We start from the raw sequence: 24,550 nt of genomic DNA on the forward strand, positions 1-24,550 counted from the left end.
GATACACTGCGGGTGGAGCCCACGGGAAACCGCTAGTTTGCTATAAAAATATAATAAGGGTTTGCTAGAAATTTTCACTTTGAACGTTTTAAAGGAGAATTCACAGGGCACTTGAATGTCGAAGGTGAGACAGCTGTGTGTTTAAGGGTGAAATTAGTTATTTGTATCCGTTAGTGGTAATATTCGGTTCAGTATCTCTCCATCTGTAATTCCATCTACCCATCTTACCTTCAGCATTCTTCCGTAACACCACATTTCAAAGGCTTCTATTCTCTTTCTTCCTGAGCAACTTATCGTCCATGTTTCACTTCCATGCAGTGCCACGCTCCAGACGAATTTCTTCAAAAACATCTTTCTAATTCCTATATCAATATTCGAAGTGAGCAAATGTCTTTTCTAAAGAAAATCCTTCCTTGCTTGTGCTAGTCTGCAATTTACGCCCTCCTTACGTCTGCATTATTGGTTATTCTAAATAACACAATTCATCTACTTCCTTTAAAACATCATTTCCTAATCTAATATTTCCAGCACCACCAGACTTCATTCGACTGCATCCCATTACCTTTGTTTTAGATTTTTTTCCATCTTGTTTTCTCCTTCTCCAAGACTGTCCATACCATTCAGCAATTTCTCCAGATATTCTGCAGACTCAGATAAAATAACATCATTACCACCAAATCTCAGAGTTTTGATTTACTCCCTTTGGATTGTGAATCCTTTACCAAATTCCTCTCTGATTTTCTTTATTGCCTGTTCTACCTAAACAATGAGAAGGAGAAAGGGCAAACTGCAGCATTGCCTCTCTCCTTTCTGGTTTCCTACAGCTTTTCCATGGCCTTCGATTCTTATCACTGCAGATTTTTTTTTTTTTGCTATTTGCTTTACGTCGCACTGACACAGATAGGTCTTATGGCGACGATGGGATAGGAAAGGCCAAGGAGTTGGAAGGAAGCGGCCGTATACTTAATTATGGTACAGCCCCGGCATTTGGCTGGTGTGAAAATGGGAAACCACGGAAAACCATCTTCAAGGCTGCCGACAGTGGGGTTCGAACCTACTATCTCCCGAATACTGGATACTGGCCGCACTTAAGCGACTTCAGCTATCGAGCTCTTCTGTAAATAATACGTCTCAAAATTTGCAAGCGTGCAATATATACTATATATGCCTTAAATGAGTTTCAGCTCCTCCATCAGCATCAACGTACATATATAACCAATAATATTCTGGAATTTCTTCCAAAAATCCATCTTCTCATTACTAAAACATGAATGTACGTTCAAGGAACTGTCTCAAGCAAGCCAGTTTGGCTCCCGTCTCTGTTTGGTTCCACTCTACTTCCTGTGAACTCGGGGCCTTGATGCATGATCAGCATCTCTTTGCTTGGTCGAGGACACCGCGAACAATTCATCGTCTTCTTATACGACTTTTGGTCGTGTACCGTTCAACCAGCTGTGCTTATCGAGGAGCCGTCCAAGATAAATCAGGGAAGTAGATTGAAACCTGATCCTAAATGAGAAAGGTGGTTCGCATTCTTAGAATTCTACGTGTTTCAGTAAGGATTTATCAGAGCTTCGCTCACTGCAGTATAGATCACGTGAGTTGGGACTGCCAAATCTATGCAGGAATAATAATAATAATAATAATAATAATAATAATAATAATAATAATAATAATAATAATAATAATAATACATAACTCAGTTCTATGACCAGACAAACATATTTCACCGTGGCTGAGTGGCTCAGACAGTGGAAAAATTGGAATTTATAATCATTCACTTGGAATCAGATTAGAAAGTGCGATATGTCTCGTTGGCAGGTACATTACCATACCCATCGGACTGAAATCAGGTTAATTAAATTAAGTGTAGTGTATTTATTCTTAATTTTTGCTGTTAACATCACTCTGTCTCGTGTAGACTTTCGATGACTTGGGGATATTAAACAGCTCGGGCTGTAAAGATTAAGGCTCACCACTAGCATTTGACGGGTGTGAAATTGAGCAACCATTATGTTATCGGTAGGCCTATCGATAATTCGATACCGGTATTTCGAATCCATGATGTCCCAAATGCAAGGCCACAGCCACACGATTCCTACTACTTAACCAGCTTATTCAGCAGTAGTAGTAGTAGTAGTAGTAGTAGTGGTAGTAGCAGCAGCAACGTATAACTAGGTTAAAAATAAAAATTAACTAATGGTTTAGAATATTCAATTCACTGTTTTGCGAACAGTAATTTGTTTAAGAAATGTACTTTTAGTATCAAAATTATTTTATTGTTCCCATATTACACTGCATGTATTGGAAGTCCATCCTACTGGTATGTTCCTTTCAGAAAATTCCTCCACAAAGGGATGAGTGGCAAAGCCTGTCCAAGGTATCAGGATTTATCTTCCGTGCTAATAGCCATTTTATGGGAAAAACGAATAGCAGCACGTGAATTTTAAGTACGTAAACCTGATTTATTAAGTGAAATGTCCAGGAATCGTATTTATAGAAACTAGTAATTTAGATTCCAACCCTCTTGAAGAAACTATTAAGGACTACTTAATCCACACTACATTTCTTTTGGGCATTTTGTTTATCATACACTATGAAGTTCTAAAGAGCTGTGAAACTTATACCAATTTTCCGACATGCTCTTTTCCAACTTCTCTTTTAAGAAGATGAAATGAAATGGAAATGGCGTATGGCTTTTAGTGCCAGGAGTGTCCGAGGACAAGTTCGGTTCGCCAGGTAGAGGTCTTCTGATTTGACTCCCGTAGGCACGTCGTAATGAGGACCAATGATAGTTAAAATTCCCGACCCTGCCGAGAATCGAACCCGGGACCCCTGTGACCAAAGGCCAATACGATAACCATTTAGACATGGAGCCCGACTTTACGGGGATTATAGTTTATAACTGCATAAATATCCGCCCCCTAGTGACGATTCTTCTTATTAATGTACACTTAATTACTTTATTTTTCTGCTTTTCAAGCTAAATTGAAACCATCTGTCATATTCACAAAAATTCACTTTTCGCATCCGGACTGTCAATGTTCTACAGTCTTTCACATCAATGTCAGGCTATATGAATTGCTAAATTGTTTCCTATCCACATATCTTGGAGGGTACACTGGGGCGACCAGGTAGGGCAGTTCAGGGTGTTGTTCATATCATGAACACATTCATCCTGGATATCATTCTCGTCCTTCAAACCTTATCTCCTCTGGTTCATTTGCACCTTTTCGCAGTCTATTGAGTGTTCTCTGCATTATCCAGTTCAATACCGGCAGCCTTTTATCGTCGTGAAGTGGGTACCAGGTGAGAGAATCTATATTCATGTGTGATATAAAAGTATTTCGTAATTTCAGTCGTAGCAAGCCTTACAATATTGCATGACCAATTAGGTCAATTCATTCATACTGCAACCACATACTCGTTGAATTTACCTCAGGGTGAAATTAAAGACACAATTTATTGCAAAAAGTATCTGAAACAGAGTGAAACATACGCGTAAGTAATTAGTGTGGAACATTAAACTGCAGAACCTCGGGTTCTTGTCGTACTGCATTAGAGTAACATTCATTCTTTTATGACCTTTACCAGTGGCGTATACTGAGGGCTACCAAGGCTATCGGTGAAGCCCAAACCTTAAATGAGAACAGCGGAAATGTTAAGCACATTATAATGTAAGCATCTGACACATTGTTCCATTTACAAAACTTGAAAACAATGTGAAAAAAAGCCCATTGCAGGAAGCCACTCCAGGGCTGCTGTTATAAGAGTAATATAATTTTTCTTTTATAGGTAGATTTGCTAAAATGGAATGCAATCTTTTAAGTTTAGTATTCTCTATTGTTGTTTGGAATCGAACCCGTATTCATGAGTCGGACACAACCACTGATCCACCGAGGAAGCTAATAGACAGTGAACGATGCATACGACTCCTTGTAACGCTGTAAAATTCTAAATGGTAATGTAATAATAATAATAATAATAATAATAATAATAATAATAATAATAATAATAATAATGCATAGCCTATGAAAAGACTTGATGGAATTAAGAGTACGCGGAGGTTGATTCCAAGAATTGAATAGGAACCATCATACCAAAAGGAAGCATTCTACCCATTTAGCCACAAAGTCGGGTATAATTTGCCAAACTCTAGACTACCATTTCCACTGATCGGATGTTGAGTATTGGCAGTGGCAGAGTCCAGGGCATTAGCGTGTGAAACAGCCTTGACAACACAGCAGGCTACTCCAGTGGCCCAAAACGCTTAAAGCTTGACGTTCACTAAACCAACCATGGAAATGGGGTAACCTAAGTCTAGTATTAGCCTACGTCTTGATACCAGCATACGCCACTGACCTTTACCCAATCAGCTGGGGTAGGCGCATTATGGAGATTAAGTCCAGTTTTACAGACGGATGTCTTCCTGATGCCAAACTTATGTATATGGAGGTTCACAGTTGCGTATTGCCTTGGTGGTTAGTAGAGAGATGTGTTGTATATAGTTGAATATGTATATTAAGATGATTACAGACGCCCAGTCCCCGAACCAGAAGAATGAACTACACCCAGCTAAAGTCATGGGCACGGTTGGGAATCGAGGCCGGGACCCTCTGAATCAAAAGCCCGTACGCTAATCATTTAGACAATTAGCCAGACTAGAGCAACAAGAAATGTCCATCTTAATTTTTTTATTAAAATATTTTAAGTTACGTTATTAATTAAACTGATTTGTTTCATGAATGACACATTTGTTGTCGGCAACATTTGTAATTTATTGATGTAGAAGTAAAGAATACAGCTTGGAAAGACAACCTAATGAATCACTTGTTCAATATGACTGCCGTTTCGTTTTACAACTTCTTCAAGTCACACACGTGCATTTGTGAAGACTCTCCGACACAAATCTTCTGGAATGGCGCGGCATAACTTCACAGTGATGGCCCTAAATTGCGCTGCATTTTCGGGTTTTCTGTGGTACACCTTCTCTTTAAAGAACCCCCCAAAGGAAGAAGTCACATGGGTTAATGTCCGGACTTTGAGGCAGCCACATTCCTCCTCCACCATAACGTTCTGGAAATGTGTTTGACAATACACTAAGGCCAAGATTTTCGAGCAGAAAATCAAGCACAACGTTGTCAGTATGGGGGCGTGTTCCAACCTGCATTAACCATTGGGTCTGCAATGAAAGACCTGTGGCCATGAGTTGAAGAAGGAACTGGTTTCGCAGCATGTCTAAATAGCGTTCACCGGTTACTCTAGCATCGAAGAAAAACGGACCGATGATTCCATGACATGACATCGCGACCCACACGCACACTTTCTCCCCGTAGGTATCTTTCATGTGGATTATTCGCGGAGGTTCACGTACCCAAAATCAAACGTTCTGTTTGTTGTTCACAACACCGTTCACGTAAAAATAAGCTGCGTCCGAAAACCATGTGTTGTGTAGCACTGCCTCTTGGTCTTGCTCGACTGCCCACCTTGCAAACTGTAGTTTTCACTCCTGATCTCTCTCTCGCAGTAAGCTTATGCGCCACAGTCATCTTGTATGGATACAAGCGAAGCTCGGACTGAATAATTCTTTGTACAGATCGGCGTGAAATTCCCAACTCGGCACTGGCTCTTCTTGTTCATTTACTCGGATTACGAGTCAGAGCTCGGCCGCTTACACTTCAAAACAGATCCAGTACCTGCAAATTTGTGATGTAATCTGCGTATTGTCTGTGGGCTGGGAGCGCACTGTGTGCCGAGATGAGCACGAAACCTTCTCTGTGTCTATGTAACACTGTTCGTCGCCGCGAACAGTAACACAATCTTCGTCTTTTGTGCGACGGTCAACCGTCCTTTGTCCACCATCGCGGCAAACTGAAATGGAGGACTCAAAACGGAAGTGATGAACTCGTAATGACATCTGGAGTAATTTCCATGAACTGCACCACGTTGAGCGCACAATTTGAAAGCTATTGCCCCAATAGTATACTTGTAGGATGAAAATTCAATCGGGTGACTTATCGTGCGCCATCATGTAGAATCTTCCGACAGCATGTCCCTGAGCATTGACTATGGTTCAGTCGTATACAAAGACGTATCTGAAACTTTGAACATAAAACTACAGAGGGTACAAAACGCATGTGTTCGTTACGTGACAAATGCCAGGCGTGATGAACACATAACACACTATTACATACAGCTGCAATAGTTGAAACTCCGTGAACGTCTAAAATCTCAGTAGCTGTTGCTACACACAAAATTATGAAATTGAAGACCGCATCCTTTATTTATAATGCACTTAAACCTATTGAGTCAGTACATAACAGATATGACAGGTTTACAAGAACTACCCTTCAAATTCCCCTCCATCGTACTACTAAATTTAACAAATCCATTGTTTGCGCTCCATCACGTACCTTTAACGCCTTTAATATTCACCGTTTCGCAAATAACACTAACTCTACTCAACTAAACCAGTCCTTAACTTCTATCTTACCGGGCTAGTTGGCCGTGCGGTTAGGAAAGCGCAGCTCTGAGCTTGCATCCAGGAGATAGTGGGTTCGAGGCCCACTGTCGGAAGCCCTGAAGATGGTTTCCCGTGGTTTCCCTTTTTCATACCAGGCAAATGCTGGGGCTGTACCTTAATTAAAGCCACGGCCGCTTCTTTTCCACTCCTAGGCATTTCCTATCCCATCGTCGCCATGAGACCTATCCGTGTCGGTGCGACGTATAGCCATTTCTAAATAATAAACTTTAAAAAAATCTATCTTCCTGGAGCAGTATGCAGGGGTCTGAGATCATACATTCTTGTGTCTAACAATAAATATATATATATATAATAAGAATTTTGTCTGTACATTGTTCAGAATTTTAAAAGGATGGCATTTCTGTATCAGTCGTACCCACAGTAACAAGGAAATGCACTTTTTACTTTTCCGTAATTTCTGTCTGTCTGTCTGTCTGTCTGTCTGTCTGTCTGTCTGTCTGTCTGTCTGTCTGTCTGTCTGTCTGTCTGTCTGTCTGTCTGTCTGTCTGTCTGTACACGCATCACGAGAAAACGGCTGAAGAGAATTTAATGAAAATCGGTATACAAAGTCGGATAATAATTTGCTACAATCTAGGCCATAAATAATTTTATTCACGCTGACTGAAATGGTAGTTTAGGAAAGGTCTAAAATTTAATTCTCAAATATTTATGTTATCAGTGGCCATATCTTAATGAAAATCGGTATACAAAGTTGGAGAATAAGTCGCTATAATCTAGATGATAAATAATTTTACTCATGCTGAGTAAAATGGTAGTTTAGGGGAAGGCATTAAATTTAATTCTCAAATATTTGTTATTAATGGTCGTATCTTAACAAAAATCGGTAGGAGAAGTCGAGGAATAAGTCGTTACAATCTAGGTCATAAGTAATTGTATTCACGCTGAGAAAAATGATAGTTTAGGGGAAGGCCTACAATGGAATTCCTGAATAATTGTGCTATTAGTGGTCGTATCGATAAATACAACATATTTCCGATTATTTATGTCTTATAGATTGTTACCATGCTGGGTATGATCAGAGATACAGTATTCATGAATTTGGATTTTTGTTACTAAGTCTTTATCAGCGCAGAGTTACGAGAAAATGGATAAACGGGATTTATGTAAAGTCGGAGAATAAGGAACAACAGTCCGGGCTATACATAATTATATAAGACGCCTTAATATCACAGAGTCGAAAAAACTAAAAGTGAAGGCCTACAATATAAAAAGCTCATAAAATTGATCAGCAATAACATTACATAGACCATTGTCTGTTGTGATGTTGCTTTGTCTGCTGTTGCCACTCATCTCCGATAGATAGGATTACTGCTGCGTACCGAGATTTTATTTTAAATTAGTCTTATGGCGACGATGGGATAGGAAAGGGCTATGACTGTGAAGGAAGCGGCCTTGGCCTTAATTAAGGTACAGCCCCAGCATTTGCCTGGTGTGAAAATGGGAATCCACGGAATAACATCTTCAGGGCTGCCGATAGTGGGGTTCGAATCGACTATCTCCCGGATGCAAGCTCACAGCTGCGTGCCCCTAAATATACGGCCAACTCGCCCAGTCGTACGAGTGTAACAGTCTGCTTAAATATTGGCGGGAAGTAGCTGGGAGTTAGGTAACTTTCTTCTTTAGCATGCCATTCCTCTGTTTCATAAATTTTCCGATACTACTGGTATGTAACACTGGTTCATCATAGCATTCGAGCTATTCAATCCCTACTCTGAGGCAGTGATTGGAATGAGCAGTGTGCATATTTAACGGAGTAATGGCAGAGAAGTGTTTACGGCTGCCTGTGGCTTGGTCATTCCAGCTCTGGAACTTTGGACTGTTAGATCGGCACCGTAGTACTGTTCGTTAAAAATGAGAAAATGTGCAGTTTTTCATTTGTGTGATAACATTGCTTTTAATCGCTACATTCCTATTGACGTTTTTGTAATGAACTATGTTGACTTCAGTTAGGAAAACCACAAAGTCAGTCTTTCTGAGAATCCCGTAGCGAAGCACGGGTACAACAGCTAGTCAGAAATATGTATGTATCAAAGAGAATTGTTTTACCCTCTGCTTTTCTTTTCACATTCTTTAGATTCCTGTAGTCTAAAATAACAAACGGACGTAATGTTTTACTTTCTTACTTATTATATAACCGGGCGAGTTGGCCGTGTGGTCAAGGGCACGCGGCTGTGAGCTTGCATCCGGGAGATAGTGGGTTCGAATCCCACTGTCAGCAGCCCTGAAGATGGTTTTCCGTGGTTTCCCATTTTCACAAAAGGCAAATGCTGGGGCTGTACCTTAATTAACACCATGGCCGCCTCCTTCCTACTCCTAGGCCTTCCCTATCCCATCGTCACCATAAGACCTATATGTGTCGGTGCGACGTAAAGCAACTAGCAAAAAAAACTTATTATGTAATGCATGTTTTAATTTAACTGGATGTGGTATATATATTTTAATTCAGTTTTAAGGTTAATGTTTAATTTAATAATATTTTTTTGCTAGTGACTTTACGTCGCACCGACACAGACAGGTCTTATGGCGACGATGGGATAGGAAAGACCTAGGAGTTGGAAGGAAGCGGCCTTGGCCTTAATTAAGGTACAGTCTCAGCATTTGCCTGGTGTGAAATAGAGAAACAACGGAAAACCATCTTCAGGGCTACCGACAGTGGGATTCGAACCCAGTGTCTCCCGGATGCAAGCTAACAGCCACGCGCCCCTAACCGCACGGCCAACTCGCCCGGTGATTTAATATTTTAATATAAAAATTCAGTTAGTGTGCTCATATACTTGTGTATTATTATATGAAGACGCTAAATAAAGGATTTTTTCAGCCTCGTTGGCATGTGAATTATTAATAAATTCAATTCAGTTCAATTCAATATAGTTAAAGAGTCTTGGCGTTCGAATGTCAGTGAACTGGGTTCGATTTCTGGTCGGGTAGAGGACTCTTGATCATGAATGAATGATTCCCTTGTCTCGAGGATCGGGTATTCGTGTGTTTCTGGCGTCCTCAATATTCCTGTAACTCGCATTTCACACTCCACCCTCCACTACACGAATATACTGGTTTCTATACAAGTTAGAGGCCACCCATCCTCATCGGCGGTGTCTGTCTTATACGGGCTGCGGCAGAGTACAATATTGCCCCGTCGCCGTAAGACCTACCTGTGTCGGTGCGACGTAAAGCAAGTTATAAAAAAAAAAACAAGATTGCCGCACGAAATTATTATAAATGCCACTGTTAGGTGAATTACCTTCACCTCTTCAGTCCTGGGTGGCATTTGCTATCAAAGAAAACTAGTTCTTTTTTAAGCCCCTACGCTCATTTCAAGTCATAATACATCATAAAAAGTATTTCACCTGGCGGGTTGGTCGTGCGGTTAGGGGCGCGCAGCTGTGAGCTTGCATCCGAAAGATAGTGGGTTCAAACCCAACTGTCGGCAGCCCTGACGATTGTTTTCCGAGGTTTCCAATTTTCACACCAGGAAAATGCTGGAGATGTACCTCAATTAAGGCCACGGCCGCTTCCTTCCCATTCCTAGCCTTTTCCTAAACCATCGTCGCCACGAGAGCTGTCTGCATCGGTGCGACTGAAAGCAAATTGAAAAAATCAATTTGAGCGGTGATATTGGAATCAACGCATGTCTCAGGACTAATTTGTGGAAAACTGTATAATGTTTTATTTGCCAAGCATAGTCAATGAAATACGTTCAAAGGTACATAAAAACAACGTTTTATTCTATATCTACCATATGTACCCGTTCTTCGCACGGAAATTGGTAATCGATTTCACGATTCCATCATGAATTTATGAGAAGTTACATGTCTGTATTCAAACGTCTAATACGGCATGTTAAACTGATGAAATGAAATGGCGTATGGCTTTTAGTGCCGGGATTGTCCGAGGACATGTTCGGCTCGCCAGATGCAGGTCTTTTGATTTGACATCCGTAGTCGACCTGCGCGTCGTGATGAGAATGAAATGATGATGAAGACAACACGTACACCCAGCCCCCGGACCATTGGAATTATCCAATTAAGGTTAAAATACCCGACCCGGCCGGGCTACCCGAACCCTTCCTGGGATATCCCGGCACTAAAAGCCATACGACATTTCACCTTTCTTATTATGTGTTCTATGGAAAAGAGTCAAATGGCTCTTTTGTAAAACCACTTAACCAAACTTGAAATGACATGCAGCCTGTAAAACAGTCCATTAATGATAACTCCCCTGTAATCGTCCTATCGAAAAGGTGCACTCGAGGAAAACATTTTTAGAAATTGATTTCCGTTAAAGCTGACAGTTTTCCATTAAGGTAGGTCATGTATATATTTTTCTTTTCCTATTGTTCTTACGTCGCACCGACGATGGGATAGGAAAGGCCTAGAAATTGGAAGGAAGCGACCATGGCCTTAGTTAAGGTACAGACCCAGCATTTGCCTGGTGCGAAAATGGGAAACCACGGAAAACTATCTTCAGGGCTGCCGATAGTGGGGTTCGAATCCACTATATCCCGATTACTGGATACTGGCCGCATTTAAGCGACTGCAGCTATCGAGCTCGGTCATGTATATTTTGTGGGAGGGTAAAATCACTGTTTTGACTTCCTATAAACCCCCAAATCAATCGGGGATTTAGAAAATATTGACCCTAATACCTATGCAAGGACAGAGATAAAGTTTGGTGGAAATATATAGGTCCGCCTCTGTGGTGTAGTGGTTAGCGTGATTAGCTGTCACCCCCGGAGGTCCGGGTTCGATTCCCGGCTCTGCCACGAAATTTGAAAAGTGGCACGAGGGCTGGAACGGGGTCTACTCAGCCTCGGGAGGTCAACTAAGCAGAGGTGGGTTCGATTTCTACCTCAGCCATCCTGGAAGTGGTTTTCCGTGGTTTCCCACTTCTCCTCCAGGCAAATCCCAGGATGGTACCTAACTTAAGGCCACGGCCGCTTCCTTTCCTCTTCCTTGTCTATCCCTTCCAATCGTCCCATCCCACCGCAAGGCCCCTGTTTAGCATAGTAGGTGAGGCCGCCTGGGTGAGGCACTGGTCCTTCTCCCCAGTTGTATCCCCGGACCCGAAGTCTGAAGCTCCAGGACACTGCCCTTGAGGCGGTAGAGGTGGGATCCCTCGCCGAGACCGAGGGCAAAATGTCCTTAAGAAAGGTTCCAGTATTTACAGAGGATGAAGCACGCAACAAACGAAGGAAAAAATTTCTATAAACATGGTCGCACACCCAGTATCTTCGTAGTTATGGTCCACTACCACCTCCATCAATGATCATCATGTTTTTGATTCACTCTTAACAACATGTGCTCGACGTGACTGCCATCCATTGCAATACAGCCTTCCACCATATGTCGCAATGGAATCAAGCATTCGTTGGAAAACACCTGTCTGTTGCCAGATTGCATCACAGGCACTAAACACGTGTTCTCGTAGTGTATCCACATCATGTATGGGGATCGAGTACTTCATGGTCTTCACATGCACCTTAACGAAAAATCTAAAGCGTTAAGGTCAGGCGAACGGGTAGGCCAAACCATCACTCATGGAAGAACCGTGTTAGGTGTAGCCTAACCCTACGATGTAAATGGGTCGGTGTCCCATCATAATATGACCATAACACAACACGCTAGTGGTAGGAACGTATTTCCATCTTGTGTTGTATACGACCCTCCGTACATTATTGGAGCTCCGAAGATATCAGGTTTACGACCAATATTTATAGGACCATTTTTCCTTCTTTTGTCGGGTGCTGCCTCCTCTGTAAATATTGGAACATACTTAAGGACATTTTTATGTAACAAAGCATAGCATGATATTTTTGTTGTATTTATAGGCTGAAGATGGAGCGTCCGTGGCTCAGGTGGCAACGCCCCGGCCTCTCACCTCTGGGTTCCGTGGTTCAAATCCCGGTCACTCCATGTGAGATTTGTGCTGGATAAAGCGGAGGCGAGACAGGTTTTTCTCCGGGTACTCCGGTTTTCCCTGTCATCTTTCATTCCAGAAACACTTTCCTATATCTTTTCATTTCATTTGTCAGTCATTAATCGTTGCCCCAGAGGAGTGCGACAGGCTTCGGCAGCCGGCACACTTGCGATCCTCACCGCTAGATTGGGGCTTCATTCATTCCATTCCTGGCCCTGTCAAACGACTGGAAACAGGCTGTGGATTTTCATTTTTGTAGGCTGAAGATGACTTTCAATAAAGTTGAAACTCGAGTACCCGAAATGGAATAAGACATTTTTAGAACTGGAAATAATATCCCCCATTATGAGTAAGTACCACAGCATCTTTGACCTTTGACCTTTAAATCCTCAGAAAGTACACAAATAGAATTTATTTTCTAATCTTATAGAGGAAAAATTCTGAATATCATCCAACTCGACACAGTATCATGTTGTTCAACAGTAACAATAACAGACTTACATTAACGACAACTGCAGGAGTACTGTGTATTAACGGAAATGTAACACCAAAAAAAAAAAGAACGGAAAACATTTAACCAACACCGCATAAGAGGCAACAATATCAAGAAAAAGCTACAAATATTTCTAGATATTTGATATCCTCACCATGGGAGCGTCCGACTCGTTGGCTGAACGGTCAGCGTACTGGCCTTCGGTTCAGAGGGTCCCGGGTTCGATTCCCGGCCGGGTCGAGGATTTTAACCTTAATTGGTTAATTCCAATGGCACGGGGGCTGGGTGTATGTGCTGTCTTCATCATCATTTCATCCTCATCACGACGCGCAGGTCACCTACGGGTGTCGAATAGAAAGACTTGCACTTGGCGAGCCGAACTTGTCTTCGGACACTCCCGGCACTAAAAGCCATACGCCATTTCATTTTTTCACCACGGGAGCGACAGTGAATGATGTGAAGGAGGACAATGATGTTAATGAAATTACGCTTGAGGAAGTGGTAAGGATCGTAAATAAACTCCATTGTCTATAATGAAAGTTGTATGTACGTTAGGTATTTGAAAATTTAAAGATTTAGAAATGTAATTTATTTTCGGTTAGAGTATTTGTACTTTAGCTTTAGAGTATGTAAGTAAAAGAGAGAGAATTTAATAACGATCATAAAATGAAGAAGAGTAAAACAGTTCAGTTAAAATGGCCCAGAGAATTGTCATCAAACGCTGTTTCCCTCACCAACGATGGGTGCAAAAGCCAGTTCATTGTACAGTGCGCGTGTCGGGCTGAATGGCTCAGAAGGTTAAGGCTTTGGCTTTCTCAGCCCAAATTGGCAGGTTCGGTCCCGGCTTAGTCCAATGGTATTTAAAGGTGTACAATTACCTGCATCAGCCCAGTATCCGTTGGTTTTACGACACGTTAAGAACACCCGCCGGACAAATTCCAGTACTTCGGTGTGTTTGTAAACCGTAGAGGTAGTTGCGGGCACGTCGGACAAGTATTATTATTATTATTATTATTATTATTATTATTATTATTATTATTATTATTATTATTATTATTATTATTATTATTATTATTATTATTATTATTTTCATTTACGGCCATTTGAGACCTCGTTAAGCATCACTCACACATTATTGAAAGCCTTCTTTCTTTCTTTCTTTAATCCGTTTACCCTCTGGGTTTTACCCTCGGACTCTGCGAGGGATCCCACCTCTACCGCCTCAAGGGCAGTGTCCTGGAGCTTGATTGGGTCGGGGGATACAACTAGGAAGGAGAACCAGTACCTCATCCAGGCAAACTCACCTGCTATTCTGAACAGCGGCCTTGTGAGGGATGGGAAGATTGGAAGGGATAGGCAAGGAAGAGTGAAGGAAGCTGCCGTGGCTTTAAGTTAGATACCATCCCGGCATTTGCCTAGAGGAGAAGTGGGAAACCACGGAAAACCAATTCGAGGATGGCTGAGCAGGGATTCGAAACCCCCTCTACTCATTTAACCTCCCGAGGTTGAGTGGACCCCGTTCTGGAATCGAACCCGGGCCTCAGGGTTTGGTAGCTAATCACATTAACCACTACACCACGGAAGCGGACAGGAAGCCTTTTTTGCAGCCCAAAGTCTTTGCCTACAATAAGGTAAGGGTGTATTCTGCCCGAAGGCAGGTCTGAACCTCTGCAGAGGTGTGCTTGAGCCGGAGTTTACGTACGGTAGGGTGGCCAGTTCCTATCCGCTCCTCCATTCCCTTACCCCCACCAACAGCGCGAGGCAACCCATCCAAATCGTGACCACGCCCAATGTTGCTTAACTTCGGAGATCTCACGGTATCCGGTGTTTCAACACGGCTACGGCCGTTGGCTATGCCTACAGTATATATTATTATTATTATTATTATTATTATTTAGAAGTCGTTTAAAGTTCCACCAAGAGAAGGCTTATTCCATTCTCCATAGATTTCTTATTGACGATTCAACACGAGGAATGTTGTACTGTAACCAACAGTCATACCACGGCTAAACGATACGGAAGGATAGAAGAGAGAGAGAGAGAAATGAAGTTCCTCGCGAGGTACATTCCTGAACTTAGTCCAGTCCGGTAGTGCCAAGGCTGGAGGCGAGGCCCCGCCCGCTATACGCGCCATGCCCTGCCCACCCCCGCGGCTGACCTACTTCCTACCTGCTAGACGACTGTCATACTACAGTAAAAGTCATCCCCGCAGGCTAAAGGCATTGCCACATACTACTCTACTTACCCAACTCGCTCACTGGGATACGAGCTCAACACTTGCGGTTAAATAACCACAGAAATTCATTCCTCAGCATATAAAAGATCAGAGAATACACAAGTCCCGGTATATATATATTTCAAGCGTACGCAGATATCGTGTATTCTTGCTGCTTGTTGTTTAAAGGGGCCTAACATCTAGGTCATCGACCCCGTGTATCCTAAGGATGGCTAAAAATTATACCCTATCAAGGCAAAAGATAAAACTGTCGATACGTGTATTTTTATTCATGTGAGGACACAAAAACGAATTTGATTCCAAGAATCATAAGTTTACCCTTTCAAGGCAAGCAATGCAGGCCACTTACAAAATTGTGACTTTCACGCGAAAATGAGATAAAAATAAACTTGATGCCCAAAAAACCTGGAATTCTACCCTTATCACGGCAAAAGGGAGAAAGGGAAACATTTGTATGCGGCTTTCAGGCACACACTTCTTGATACAAATGTGCTCGGTTGAAAATTTCGAAGTCCCCGAGGAGCAACTTAACAGAATAATCAGAGATTTTTTAAATTTTATTTTTGTTAATTTTAATTGCTTTACGTCCCACTAGCTGCTGGAATTCAGTCCAGCAGGAGATCTTTCATGTGCCAATAAATCTACCAACACAAAAATGATGCATTTGAGCATCTTCAAATACCATCGGACTGAGCCAGGATCGAACCTGCCAATTTAAGGACAGAAGGCCAGCGCCTCAACCGTCTGAGCCACTCAACCCGGGATATTTTATTTTATTACCTTTATGTTACTTTTTGGCTTGTTACAACACGGAGGTTTATCTACACTTTGTCAATAAAAGTGCTTTTATATGCTTTAGAAAGAGTTTAAATGATAATATTCACTTCATTGTGGCAAAATATGTGTTGGCCAAATAAATATTGAATCTATTTTGTTATGAAAAGCCGTAGGACGGGATGAGGTATACAAAGTCTGACGCTGATCCTGCGGCATAAAAGTCCACTTAGTATTTCGTCGCTATTAGAGCAAAACCTTATGTCTCCCAATGCTCTTCCTATCCATTACTCTCGTTACGACTGGTCACACCTCCCAGCCACATATGAAACCTTACCGTACCGCACTGTAGAAATGTATGTTTGCATGACGTATTTACGCACTCTTATACATTAGCATAGGAAAAGGAACCCAATGAAAGATGTACTGATGGACTACATATCCATAACTTATGTAGCTGGGAGGCGCGACCAGTTTAAACGAGAATAATGGATAGGAAGAGCATTGGAAGATACTAGGTTTTGCTGTAACGGCGACGATTTGTATCAGGAAATGTACAGTCGCTCGAAAGAGGAATGAGCGAATGATAACGTGTTCCTCGCAGGTACACTTTCCTCAGAGACAATAAAAATAATAGTACTAAAAGTTCTCGTTTGTCAGTCAAGTGTGGTGTACCTCAGGGTTCTGCTCTGGGGCCTGTATTATTTATTACTTTTGTTAATTACATTTTTGATCTTGATATTGAAGGTAATCTGCTTCTGTTCACAGATAATAGTAGTCATTTTTACTCAGGAGAAAATCAAGATATTGTCCGTCCTCTCTGCATTAACTGAATGGTTTAATTATCTTTGTCTTACAATCAACTCAAAAAACTGTTTTTATACTTTTCCCGAGAGCTGGAAATATAATTACAGGGCTGGGTAATGCGCTGACTCTTAAAGATAATTACGTTAATAAGTTGATTGTATTAAATGTTTAGGTGGGTTTTTTTAACCTCCACACTAGCCTGGGACTATCATTTGCAATTTATTAAGAGTAAAATAGTACCTACTATTTGTGTATTGAACATAAAACATGGAATAATTCCTGATTCTAACTTAAAGTGTGTTTACCATGCTTTAATTCATAGACATCTAAAAAAACAAAAAACAAAACCCACGGCACTTAACGCCCTTGAAATTGCCTTGGCCTGCGCAGCGACCGCTGCTTTGCCCGGAGGCCTGCAGATTACGAGGGGTCGTGTGGTCAGCACGACGCATCCTCTCGGCCGCTATTCTGGGCTTTCGAGACCGGGATCGCCATCTCACCGTCAGATAGCTCCTCAATTCTAATCACGTAGGCTGAGCAGACCCCGAACCAGCTCTCAGGTCGAGAGAAAAATCCCTGACCTAGCCGGGAATCAAACCCGGGGCCTCCGGGCGATAGGCAGGCACGCTACCCCTACACTACGGGGCCGACACTGATAACCTTCCACAATAATATGTTTTATCAAGTTGCTGCACCAAAGTTCAAATAGCACTACTTCAAATTCTACAAAACAAAGCACTCAGAGCCCTTTATAGTCTTTCGTTCTTAATGTCCAGACAAATAATATACGCATCAAAAGGCGTTTTTCCGGTTAGGTTATCTATTGCATACTCTTCGGTAAAAAGAGCCTTCAAAATTAAACGTAGTATGGCTCGGGCAAAAATGAAACTCAAATTCATTAGTAATTCATACAACACTGCAGTCTGGAAACTTACCTCTCCCTAGAATCAATACAGTGAAGTATGAAACTAATGGTGTCCTGTATATGACTATAATAACATTTAGTTCCATTCCAGACTGAATAAAAGCTTGTCAGAATTTCAATAAATTCAGAAGAAATAGTCTTCTTCTCCTTTCTTTTTTCTTAATCTGTTTATCTTCCAGAGATCCCACCTCTAATCGCCTCAAGTGTAGTGTCTTGGAGCGTGAGTCGTTGGGTCTGGGGATACAACTGAGGAGAATGACCAGTATGTCGCCCAGGCGGCCTCAGCTGCTATGCTGAACACGGGCCTTGTAGGGGATGGGAATATTGGAAGGGATAGACAAGAAATAAAGAAGGATGTGGCCGTGGCCTTAAGTTAGGTACAATCCGGGAAATTCTCCTCCAGGCAAATGGCAGGATGGTACCTATCTTAAGGCCACGGCCGCTTCTTTCCCTCTTCCTTGTCTGTCCCTTCCAATCTTCCTCATCCCACCATAAGGCCCCTGTTTGGCATAGCAGGTGGGGCCAGTTGGGCGAAGTACTGGTCATCCTTCCCAGTTGTATCCCCCGACCCAATGTCTCACGCTCCAACACACTGCCCTTGAGGCGGTAGAGGTGGGATCCCTCGCTGAGTCCGAGGGAGAAACCAACCCTGGAGGGTAAACAGATTAATAATAATAATAATAATAATAATAATAATAATAATAATAATAATGATAATAATAATAATGCCGGCCCCGTAGTGTAGGGGTAGCGTGCCTGCCTCTCACCCGGAGGCCCCGGGTTCGATTCCTGGCCAGATCAGGGATTTTTACTTGGACCTGAGGGCTGGTTCGAGGTCCACTCAACCTACGTGATTAGAATTGAGGGGCTATCTGACCGTGAGATAGCGGTCCCGGTCTAGAAAGCCAAGAATAACGGCCGAGAGGATTCGTGGTGCTGACCGCACGACACCTGGTAATCTGCAGGCCTGCGGGCTGAGCAGCGGTTGCTTGGTAGGCCAAGGCCCTTCAAGGGCTGCAGTGCCATTGCGTTTGGTTTGGTATAATAATAATAATAATAATAATAATAATAATCATAATAATAATTGAAATCATTTTTGCCATTGCACAGATCACCTTCAAATAACATGGATTTTTCTCGCTAGAATTAGAGCTAAGACCTAATCCCTCTTGTTTTAGACCCCGCGTTACTTTCACCGGAAACTTCAACTTTCTTGTTTATTAACCACTTATATCCATTTCGGTCAACAAACTGTGAGCGCATGCACTGAATATTAACTACGTTTCGTGACAGCGATGTGCTCATCGAATGCACTTGTACCCATTGGACAGCCTACATGGAGAGATTTCTAACAAATCGTTACGATTCCTTTAAGCTGAAATGATATGACGTTACGTTAATCGAAACGTTAAATTAGAAACAGACAAGTGTCTATTTATTTATTTATTTATTTATTTATTTATTTATTTATTTATTTATTTATTTATTAACCGAGCTCGATAGCTGCAGTCGCTTAAATGCGGCCAGTATCCAGTATTCGGGAGTTGGTAGGTTCGAACCACACTGTCGGCAGCCCTGAAAATGGTTTTCCGTGGTTTCCCATTTTCACACCAGGCAAATGCTGGGGCTGTACCTTAATTAAGGCCACGGCCGCTTCCTTCCCACTCCTAGGCCTTTCCTATCCGATCGTCGCCATGATATACACTGACTGACAGAGCAAATGCAACACCAAGAAGGAGTGGTCAGAACGTTATGCCAATTGCAGGGTAGACTGACGTCACTGAGGTATTCTCATGATGTGAAATGCGCCGCTGTGCTGCGCACGTAGCGAACGATAAATGGGACACGGCGTTGGCGAATGGCCCACTTCGTACCGTGATTTCTCAGCCGACAGTCATTGTAGAACGTGTTGTCGTGTGCCACAGGACACGTGTATAGCTAAGAATGCCAGACCGCCGTCAACGGAGGCATTTCCAGCAGACAGACGACTTTACGAGGGGTATGGTGATCGGGCTGAGAAGGGCAGGTTGGTCGCTTCGTCAAATCGCAGCCGATACCCATAGGGATGTGTTCACGGTGCAGCGCCTGTGGCGAAGATGTTTGGCGCAGGGACATGTGGCACGTGCGAGGGGTCCAGGCGCAGCCCGAGTGACGTCAGCACGCGAGGATCGGCGCATCCGCCGCCAAGCGGTGGCAGCCCCGCACGCCACGTCAACCGCCATTCTTCAGCATGTGCAAGACAAGGCTGTTCCAATATCGACCAGAACAACTTCCCGTCGATGGGTTGAAGGAGGCCTGCACTCCCGGCGTCCGCTCAGAAGACTACCATTGACTCCACAGCATAGACGTGCACACCTGGCATGGTGCCGGGCTAGAGCGACTTGGATGAGGGAATGGCGGAACGTCGTGTTCTCCGATGAGTCACGCTTCTGTTCTGTCAGTGATAGTCACCGCAGACGAGTGTGGCGTCGGCGTGGAGAAAGGTCAAATCCGGCAGTAACTGTGGAGCGCCCTACCGCTAGACAACGCCGCATCATGGTTTGGGGCGCTATTGCGTATGAATCCACGTCACCTCTAGTGCGTATTCAAGGCACGTTAAATGCCCACCGCTACGTGCAGCATGTGCTGCGGCCGGTGGCACTCCCGTACCTTCAGGGGCTGCCCAATGCTCTGTTTCAGCAGGATAATGCCCGCCCACACACTGCTCGCATCTCTCAACAGGCTCTACGAGGTGTACAGATGCTTCCGTGGCCAGCGTACTCTCCGGATCTCTCACCAATCGAACACGTGTGCGATCTCATTGGACGCCGTTTGCAAACTCTGCCCCAGCCTCGTATGGACGACCAACTGTGGCAAATGGTTGACAGAGAATGGAGAACCATCCCTCAGGACACCATCCGCACTCTTATTGACTCTGTACCTCGACGTGTTTCTGCGTGCATCGCCGCTCGCGGTGGTCCTACATCCTACTGAGTCGATGCCGTGCGCATTGTGTAACCTGCATATCGCTTTGAAATAAACATCAATTATTCTTCCGTGCCGACTCTGTTTCTTCCCCAACTTTCATCCCTTTCGAACCACTCCTCCTTGGTGTTGCATTTGCTCTGTCAGTCAGTGTATATCTGTGTCGGTGCGACGTAATGCAAGTAGCAAAAAAAAATTATTTAATTTATTTATTTATTTAAATCTCGTATAGAGGATTATGACGCATTATACCTCAATTATACTTATCGATTTAACATAGTTCGGATGTTAAAAGCATAAAATACTTTTAGTTTCAGTCTCGGAGTTTCTCCTACTGTGGATCAGTGGAAGACTGTTGCCTCTGGATATAAATATCATGGGTTCAAAGCCGGCAGAGGCAGACGTGCCTTTGAAAGTCCATTTGACGCTCTAATAGGCCTATATGTCGTAAGCTGTTAGCATGTAGATTTCTGGTGACACGTTTGGTGTTTACCCAATAAAATTAATTATAACTCAGCAGTAGGTCCTTCAACAGACTTCTACTTTCTACACCAACTGGTGGAGTAGAAAATTGACGCAGAGGCAGCATAAATGGCGTCAAACCCAAATGTCTGCAACACAGAACGATCACCATCGTATGGCCTGATCTACCGATATCGTACGACATGGAGTACCCAAACGAATTTTCTCTGCACTTCAAATATACTACTACCTTTGCCAGAGTTTGAACTCAGGATCTTAGTAACTAGAGGCCAAAATTCTCCTACTGATCCACAGAGGGAGATAATAATAATAATAATAATAATAATAATAATAAGAAGCAGAAGAAGAAGAAGAAGAAGAATAAGTCCGCCTCTGTGATTTAGTGGTTAGCGCGATTAGCTGCCACCCCCGGAGACCCGAGTTCGATTCCTGTCTATGCCACGAAATTTGTAAAAGTGGTATGAGGGCTGGAACGGGTCCACTCAACCTCAGGAGGTCAAATGAGTAGAGGTGGGTTCTATTCCCACCTCAGCCATCCTCGAAGTGGTTTTGCGAGGTTTCCCACTTCTGCAGGCAACTGCCGGGTTGGTACCTAACTTACTGGGCGAGTTGGCCGTGCGATTAGGGGCGCTCATCTGTAAGCTTGCATCCGGAAGATAGTGGGTTCGAATCTCACTGTCGGCAGCCGTGAAGATGGTTTTCCATGGTTTCCCATTTTCACACCAGGAAAATGCTGTGGCTGTATCTTAATTAAGGCCACGGACGCTTCCTCCCTATTCCTAGGCCTTTCCTATCCGATCGTCGCCATAAGGCCTATCTGTGTCGGTGCGACGTAGAGCAAATAGCAAAAAAAGAAAAAGGTACCTAACTTAAGTCCACGGCCGCCTCCTTCCTTGCCTCTCCCTTCCAATCTTCCCATCCCTCCACAAGGCCCCTGTTCAGCATAGCAGGTGAGGCCGCCTGGGTGGGGTACTGGTCCTTCTTCACAGTTGTATCCCCTTGATCCAAAGTTTCACGCTCCATGACACTGCCCTTGAGGCGGTAGAGGTGGGATCCCTCACTGAATCCGAGGGAAAAGTTGACCCTGGGGGATAAACAGATTAAGAAAGAAAGAAAGAATTATATTATATTATATTATATTATATTATATTATATTATATTATATTATATTATATTATATTATATTATATTATATTATATTATATTATATTATATTACAGCAAGACCTCTCCCTAGTAGTAGGCAACACTTTAAACGCCTGAGGGCCTTGAATCTTGCGGAAATATGCTAAACGTTCTGAAGAGTACTTGATTTTCAAGTTTATAAAATATGTCACTACTTTTGATTTTGGAGTGAAATATGTGTAACTTTTTGGAGTTTGGCACAAGAATGCTTACGTCTTCTCTTTCTAAACTGTCACTTACGTGACTTCAAATTGAATCAACCTATCATCGCCCAGCTCGCACCTATCATCGTGAACCTAATGTGTTTATCTTGGATCGGATTGTGGACAGTGCTACCAGGTGTGAGCATCTCCTCACAAGAGGCTACCCGCAAGCTGGAGCCGTTCTCAGGTAGGCGGTTGCATTTTATTCTATCGTATAAACTTAATTGCGTGTGACGACGGGAAGATACCAATATTCCGCTCTAGCATGTCACAGAGTTTATCCTACTTTAGTGTAGTCTATCATATTTTATTCAATGTAGGTTTCTAGGATGTCTTCGGATAGAGTGTCATCACCGTAGTGGGCGTCATATAATGTTTTAAGGATGTACGAGTTTGGACCCTCTTTTCCCTTGTTCACTTTGCTTTTTTTTGCGACTAAGTTTTTTTTTCGAACTTGTAGATATTCTGTCTGCATTTCGGTCTGTAGTTTTCTTTCATGTGTTAATCACCAACGTAGTATGACTTATCCACAGTGTCACCGGGCTTTCTGCCCTATTAGGTTTTATGACAAGTCACGTCAAGCAATTGCTTAGTGGGTTCAGATTCCCGTTGTAATTTCTTTTCGGCCTTTTCAATTTAACCTTTAAATACTGTAATTTTCGGCCTATAGTATGAGTTTCTGCTGCTGTTTTTCTGGATCCTTCGGACCTTAAATTTTGTGCTGGTACTTCCCTTCGTAGAAAGGGCAGCAAGTGTCATATTGAGAAAAAGCTGATAAGCTTTTAAGTGCAAATTTACATGGATGTGAACTCTAGGTCTGTGCGGCCATGAGATAGCTAAGTTAAGATTCGATATCCCGATACCTTTATTTATCGAAGCCCAGGCTTCTGCATCGAATAAATATAATTATCTTTCTCTTTCTCTACGAAAGGTGTTTTAAGGCTAGCAAATCTTGTAAAATGGGAGCTCTTTCTCCCGTGTTAATGATTATGGTCTAGAGCTTATTATAATAAATATATATTTCTAAATTGTAATCTGATTGTTGTTTTTGTTTTCGAAGAGAAAGTTGAAACAGTAAAGAAAAGAAAAGATCATTTAGGAAATATCTTTAAAATATAAAGTTTTTGTGCGGTCATTTGTGCAGTAGCCTAGGCCCTGCAACATTTTTCCTCTAATGCCCTTGTGTTCCTCAATAATAATGTCCGTCTCTGTGGTCTGGTGGTCAGTGTGATTAGCTGCCACCCCAGAAGTCTGGGTGCGATTCCCGTCTCTGGCACGAAATTAGAAAAATTGGTACGAAGGCTGGAACTGGGTCCACTCAGTCTCAAGAGGTCAACTGAGTAGACGGGGGTTCGATTTCCACCTCAGCCATCATCGAAGTAGTTTTCCGCGGTTTCCCGATTCTCCTCCAGGCAAATGCCGGGATGTTACCTAACTTATGACCACGGTCGCCTCCTTTCCTCTTCCTTGTCTGTCTCTTCCAATCTTCCCATCCCCCAACAAGGCCCATGTTTAGCATAGCAGATGAGGCCGCCTGGATGGGGATACTGTTCCTCCTTCACAATTGTATCCCCTTGATCCAAAGTCTCACGCTCCAGGACACTGCCCTTGAGGCGGTAAAGTGGGATCCTTCGCTGAGTCCGAGGGAAAAACCAACCCTGGTAGGTAAACGGAAAAAGAAAGGAAGAAAGAAAGAAAAAACTATAGTAATGACAATAATGTTGTTATTAACAACAATAATAACAAATGCGCGTAGTTATTCGAGACTGGTGCTCCCGTATGAGGCAGACCTTCCGAGGAGGGAGAGTGACATCTGCCGTGTATTCGAAACTGCGTGTTATTGTTGTAGAGGATAGTGTTGTGGTCTCTGACTGATTTGCAAAGCTGTTAGTGACAATACAAAAATCCCGTCCCCGAGCGAACGGAATTAATCATTTACGATTAAAATCCTCAGCCCGGCCAGGAATCGAATCCGGAGCCCTCAGAAGCCAGTAATAATAATGATAATAATAATAATAATA

The sequence above is a fragment of the Anabrus simplex genome, chromosome 6 (genome assembly GCF_040414725.1).
Source record: "Anabrus simplex isolate iqAnaSimp1 chromosome 6, ASM4041472v1, whole genome shotgun sequence".
NCBI lineage: Eukaryota > Metazoa > Arthropoda > Insecta > Orthoptera > Tettigoniidae > Anabrus > Anabrus simplex.